Source organism: Poecilia reticulata, linkage group LG15 (assembly GCF_000633615.1).
Source record: "Poecilia reticulata strain Guanapo linkage group LG15, Guppy_female_1.0+MT, whole genome shotgun sequence".
NCBI classification, from domain to species: domain Eukaryota; kingdom Metazoa; phylum Chordata; class Actinopteri; order Cyprinodontiformes; family Poeciliidae; genus Poecilia; species Poecilia reticulata.
This window is the reverse complement of record NC_024345.1, coordinates 2,462,942-2,469,964: the sequence shown is the minus strand read 5'-3', so window position 1 is coordinate 2,469,964 and position 7,023 is coordinate 2,462,942. Positions and strand designations below refer to the sequence as shown.

Genomic DNA, 7,023 nt, shown 5'->3' with positions numbered 1-7,023 from the left:
GGGCTGAAACCGAGCTAAAATGTCTCGCTCTTTGTTTTAAGAGCACGGCTTTCTCAAAAGGAAGCCTGACAGAGTTAATAACCTCACTTCGCAAATAAACAGCCTTCATCCTCCATCTCAGCGAACTGGCTCAGTCCCGCGGAGCACAGGAAGTTTTCCGACAGGTAATTAACTTCTGCCCAAACAGCCAATTTTACAACGTACCGCAAAGTAGTTGGATGACGACACAGAGAGGAAGTGAGCAAAAAAGGGGACTGGCATTGTTTTACCCTTTCTAAGAAAAGGCTGATTGATTATGGTTGATTCTTATCAGTTCTTTAGGATATATATATATATTTTTAATAAAGCAGTGGACAAAAAAAAGTATCTAAAATATGATTTCCCATGCTTACAAGCAGAGATTTATGATGAAGATGTCGTCACATTTTGTTCCAATATGTCAACCCTGTGTTTGTACTATATTATAAAATGCAGGTCTTAATTAATCTGCTCTTTTTAACTGATGACCCTGACGCACCATGGACTTTTTAGCACTGTAGCATGAAAGTCCTGGGTTCAAATCTTAAGTCTTGGGGTCTTGTTGCGTGAAATTTGCATATTCTCTCTGTAACATGATGTTCGGTTTAGATCAGTGGTGCCCAAAATGGGTCCTGGAGGGCCGGCATCCTACATGGTTTAGTTCTCTTCCCGGTTTAACACACCTGGATCAAATGATGGCTCACTAGAAGGTCTAAGAAGAACATTGACATGCTGAGGAGGTTGATGCTACCACCAAGGAGAGAACTAAAACATGCAGAATGCCGGACCTCCATGACTGACTGGTTTAGGGTGTTCGTCCATGGTAGATTGTCCTCTTTTTTTTTTGTGCTTCGCTGTGATGGACTCTTGACATGGACAGGGTGTACCTCTCTCACTCCGTTTATTTAGAAGAGTTTAGATAAGAGCGCAAAAACTCCACCATAACATGGAATCAGCACCAAATCATCATCTGCCGACAGCATCAACATTAATTATCTGCCAAATGCATTCATACTCAGTGTTCTGGATCTCTATGCCACTCAACGGCCAATAGTGATATACTTTTAGCTCTCATGCATACTAAATCTTGAGAGTGTTATGGTAATTCAAAGGGTTTGTTTGTTATGTCTTGGACAGCAGCAAGGTTCCCACGGACTTTGAGGGAGAAATTGGCTCACAGGATCACAGATCCTCCAACATACCCAAGAGCTTTTCATTAATATCACACCCGACTGACATGAACATATTGTTCTAGTTTAAGAGTGAGGAGAGTTTAGCAAACATGCGTTGACGCAAAAGCTCTTCCCTCCCAGGCCTTCCAAACAGAAAAGACAAACTAACATTTCAAACAGGTGAATACGCCAAAAGGCCTCGACATTTGTACAAAACAACAGCTGAATTGTTTGATCATGTATTGTCTTATGTGCTGTCCTTCATTAAATAAAGTTACCTTTTTTTTTGTCATTGGTGATTTTGCCAAAAACAATTACTTTTAAGATGAGATTTGCTGATTAACTCAGTAAATGTACGTAGATTAAACACTGGATCCTTCTCCGTTTTTAAGATGCATCTTTTTGCATGTGACTGCAATGTCTCATGTTAAAATGTTTTGTTTTGTTTTGTTTGCATGAATCAGTCTTGGTGTGGAAAGAGTTGAAACTTGATGCAATGTAAGGACTGCCTTCTGTCTGAATTATTATGCTACTCTGACAAATACAATCATCGATATTGTTCACTTGACACCATTGCATAGTTGTCTCTGCATTTATGGTATTTCTCAACAAATTATGTTCTTTTCCATCTGAAACAAAGTGTATTTCAATAAGAGTCGCCAATTTAAGAGCAAGCAACGTCCAGATATCTACATTTTCATCAGGCTTAAAAGAGGAAAACGGAAAAAAAATCCAGCCCTGACGGAGTCAACTTAAGTCAAGACGCTAATTTAGATAGGGCATAAGGAGCCGCTGTGTGCGGCTGTATGTGTGTGTGTGTTTAGAATATATGAGGTGTTTGTGGATATGAGCCTGGCGTGCCAGGGCCTGCAGCAGGTGCTAGACATCTCTGGTGTGCAGTGTCCTGGTATGTGCTGGATGGGTGGTTGGGTGAGAGGTATCATTCTCCCTCATGGTCTCAGCTTTCTCTCCTTTCTGAGGATATAAATAAAAACACAGCAGCAGAGAGGACCTCTGTTGAAAAAGAGGCCATCGTTTTGGGGTGAGCTTCTACTTTGACATGCAAAAACAAAATCTGTTTCACATTGTTCACGTGTCTCAATGCAATTCAATTCAATTATGCTTCATTACAGTTGTTCTGAAATGGGGATTTGATTACAATAATAACTGTAGGTTTGTTAATATCCCTCTTCTGTGATTTGTCAGTGCGGTATTGAGGTATTTTGGGAAACTGGGACACATTTTGCAGGTTCATATAACACAAAACTAACTTTTGATTTAAATTAATTTGATTTATTTGATTAAGACAGTGCACATTACTCAACACTACCACAATCCATAGCAGTGTAATTATGCAGAAATGAGCACAATGGCTAAATTTCATACTTTGTCCTAAAACAAGTAAGCAGACAAAACAAAACATCACTATACAATTCACAGTTCAGAACACAGTACACACATTAAATAACATCAAGAAAATAAAACATTGACACAAGAAATAGCTAATCATCAAACAGAAGGAGGATAAAAACACGATATAAGACATTATGAATGGGTACATAACTGGTTTGCTTTCAACCAATGCTTGAGTTTGTTATTTTTTAAATGTGGAGTTTTCACTGATATATTCTGGTAGTCTGTTCCTTGCTCTTGGTGTGCGCCCAACAAAAGATGTTGCTACAGAAGCTGAAACTCATTCTCTGGTACGCTCCCTACCCATCAACGCTGACTCAAGGTCTCACAGAGTACCGTTTAAAATATCCCGCCGTAAAATCGGACACCCTCCGAAGCCATTACATCATCAGTTGTCACCAATTCCTTGTGCTTAAACAGATGCGGGGTTAATAAACGCATAAATGTCACGTAAAACCGTTATGCATTCAGCAATAAATGTTGGTGGAACGGCCGAGCTTCGGTGCTGGTGAAGCTGCTGCTGCTCCGTTTCTTCTCTTCTAGCGTGTGTCGCTGTGTCCAAAAACCTTCGTCTGTGTTAAATGTGATGAAATGAATCATCAAGGGATGTCACGTCCACGAACTGTGTGTCGTTTATATTGCACCCCGATTTGCACAGAAGTGTTTTCCCTACCATTTTATTAGCGGGCGCCCCAATCGCCCTTAAAGGTTGTTATTTTTTATTTTCTAAATGGAGTCAGATCACAACAAGTCGTACTTCTATCCAAGAAACATAAATATGATTAAATGAATGAGTGAAATAAACAAAGAAAAATGTGTATCTTTAAACATAAATGCAAGAAGAGAAGAAGAAAAAAATAAATATGGCTTTTAAGCATGTTTGCGATAAGTTCTGATGGCGTCTGACTTTGGTTGAACTAAACACTTGCTAAACACTCGCTTGTGCGAGTGTTTAGTTTTACCCTTAGATTTTCAAGGGTAAAAATCTAATGTTATCTTAAGTGAATTAACAGGTGGGGTTTTAGTCTTGATTTGAAGGCACTCACTATTTTGACTGTTTTACAGGTCATTCAAAATGGATGCGCTTACCTGTCTCCTGAATTATCATCTTCACTACCAGTAAGAACATCCCAGACACCTCTCTCTGCCAAGAACCAGTTCAGTGTGCACTTGCAGCCATTAGTAACCTGCAACCTTCGGTGCAAAATCAGTCATTGATTTACTCCCTGGCACCCCTCTTCCTCCTGGGTTAAGGTTATTTACAGGGTGGCCCATGAAAATGTAGCCCGCCTCCCTGCCAGAGTGGCATGCCGAGTGAATCCTTCCCCGTAGCACCTTGTCAACCCAACCCTTCAATCGATTTTATTGGGGGACGATGTTTGCGTCACATTTCCCCGTCCCCCGGGTTCTGTTAGTCTGGGAAAACAGCGACAAAGGAGGCATCATATTGCCGGATTGCGATTCATCAGGAACCTCTTCACGATCAGAAAGTCGGCATCTGGTGTGCTGTGTCTGGAACTTGGATTGTGGGTCCCATATTTTTTGAGACAACAGTGAACACGAAAGTGTACATGAGAATTTTTGAGGACTTTTATGGAAGGTTGACGCTGGAAGAACGTGGGTACGCCTTCTTCCAACAAGACGGCGCGACTTGTGACACTTCACACGTGTCACTGGCACGAATTTGGGAGGCATTTACAGAAGACAGGATTGTCACCAAAAGATTGTGGCCACCAAGATCACCGGACTTAACTTGTGACTTATCTGTGGGTCATTTTGAAGGGAAAAGTGTATGCTAATAACCCGAGAACTTTACAGCAGTTGAAAGACAATATTCGTAATGCAATTCAGAGGACTGGTGCCCCAGAGTTGCGTCGCGTATATGACAATATGCTATGGTGCGCCCAAAACTGCATTGACGCACAAGGGGATCATTTCCAGCACTTTCTGTAAAGAGTGAGTAAAGATTTTGGCATTTCAAGTTCTTTCTTTCTTCACGGAAGGCCGCCAGTAATGCTATAGTAACGCGGGCTACTTTTTTGTGGGTCACCCTGTACAATCTTTCTCACCCAGAGAGGGAAGCTATGGAGAAATACAGTATATCGACGAGGCCCTAAATGCTGGCATATTCCGGTTCTCTTCATCACCGGTGGGTGCAGAATAAAACTTTTGACCCTGTATTGATTACAGACAAAGATCAAAATCAAATATTCTCTTCCCTTGATTTCAGAAGCTTTTCAACCCATCCAGAAAGCATCATTCTTCTCTTCAGTGGACCTGCGTGATGTCCACCACCTAGTCCAAGAAGGTAATTTATGGAAAACGGCTTTTAAAACACACATGGGTCATTTGGCCTCTTGTGATGCCATATGGACTCTGTAGCTTTAGTAACTGTTCTCATCCAAAGGTTCCCTGAAGATGACAAACACCACCGTGTTCGTGATTGGGATCTAGCCATAAAACATTCCCCACAAGAATAGAGACACTGTCTAGAAGGAACATATATTTCTGTAATAGTCTGGACGGACCACAACAACCTTTTCTCAGAATGCTGAAAGACTCAATCCCTTGTTATTCTCCAGGTTCAATCTCAACATCACTTAACAAATTCCAGAAGCATAAAACTACATGCACTCTCTTGACAGTTCTCTCCAGATGAATCTGAGGAGAACTGATTCTCTGGAGAGTATCAGTTCTCTCTAGAGCATCTTGTACTATGAGAAATTGCACTTGGGGACTTGGAACAACGTATTCAAAGCACCACAGAGGAGGAATCAGACCCTGGAGGAGGTCTCCCTATCTGTCTCTTTGTCCCGTCAAATGTCCAATACCAGGTTTTCCAGTGGACTCACTCTTCTGGGTTCTCCTGTCTCCCTGGAGTTAGTCACACTAGTGGCTTCCTCCGTTGTCATTTCTGGTGGCCATCTCTTAATAAGGATACCACCAGCTTTGTCCCTTTGCTCAAGGAAATATCTTTTCCCACCCTCCTGAGGAGTTACTTCAACATCTTTCCATTACCAATCAGACTCAGTCCCACATCTCACTAGATTTTGTCACTGGTCTACTTGTTTCTAAAAACAAGACTCTTGTTCTTACCTTAATTGACATGTTTTCTAAGGCTTGCCATCTCATTGCCCTCAATAAACTCGCCTCAGCCTCAGAAACACCCAGAACCCTTTATTTGCATGCCTTCAGGCTTCACAGCATCCTTAAAGAGATCTTCTCTCACTGAGGACTGGTCCTCGACTGGTCTTTCAGGGAGAATACCTATCTGTGGCTCCCACATAGTGCTCACTCGTCTGTCCACCCTCCAATGCTCAATCTCACCCAGTAAAGAGACAAGCGGAACAAACCCGATCGACAATCAGCCAACATTTTTTAACAAACTTTTTAAAAACAGGCATGTGGACTTAAAAGTGTTGTTTTCAAAGGGCCCTTTTAGTTTTACAAATGAGATTTGTTGAAAAGCATATTCTGTTTTATTGAAGATCACTGTCAGATGAAAAGCATTTACATTTGTTGGATTACTGATTTCAATAGGTTGAACAGTGAGTGTGTTGGTTTGGAGATAAAGCCACTTACAGTGATAAAGATATTTTGTTTTTGCCTCTGTAAGTCTTAACATGAAGTCTTAGAAACCAGCAATTCCACTTCCTCTCCTCTCCTTACCAAACACCCATTTATCACCCACCATCTCTAGCTCTCCCTTAACTCCTTTTCCACCCCCACACCTTCTTTTCCCTCCTGGTCCTCCCTTACTTACTTGCCGCCCACCTCCAGTAATGGAATATACGTCTCCGCTCATCCACTCACCCGTTCTGTCCTGACCGAAAATGGTGATGCAGCCAAGGTTGAACTCCAGGACATAGTGGGAACGTCATCAAACTAAGAGGAAACTCTGCATATTGGGTTTCTGTGTTTTTAGCTCCAGATGTAATAGAGCGCATGGGTGCACACACTGAGGCCTTTTATTGTCCTGCGCATTTATTGCAGAGCAGGGTTGATGTACAAATATGGAACAGCTCTGTTGAGAAAGTCATTAAAGAAAAGTGAGAGGATGTGATGGGGTTCCAGAAGATCATCAATATGTTCTTACTTGAGGAGGTTTATGGGTTATGAGCTCAAATTTATCCTGATTTTGGCTAAATTTAACTTAAGAATACGTTAAAAAAAATTATCTTAACTATTTGTAGTCAACAGTTCCCATGATTCAAGCATAAAATGGTTTTACTTTCAAGACACTTTAAAGACTCGGTCCACAGATGTTTCAAGGTATGCTGCAAATTACAAAATAAGGAGTATGTGGACAGTTTTCTAGTTCAAAAAGAAGTTTAAAATGTCCTCTTGCTTATTTTCCTATGTCTGAAGAACACCCCGAGGCAGAGCCGAAAAGAAGCTAACGTTGAAAGAAGAACATTGA

General features: G+C 41.2%; 1 long non-coding RNA gene across 2 annotated transcripts; it reads left to right on the top strand.

Moving 5' to 3' along the window:
* Positions 1-4,042: 4,042 nt before the first annotated feature.
* Positions 4,043-5,734, top strand: LOC103476475 (uncharacterized). Of its 2 annotated transcripts, none has more exons than XR_001777322.1 (4): positions 4,043-4,559; positions 4,677-4,752; positions 4,837-4,911; positions 5,011-5,734. It is a non-coding gene; the product is annotated as an uncharacterized LOC103476475 (long non-coding RNA). The 2 variants fall into 2 exon arrangements; XR_535476.2 differs by having other exon boundaries at positions 4,834-4,911.
* Positions 5,735-7,023: the final 1,289 nt, after the last annotated feature.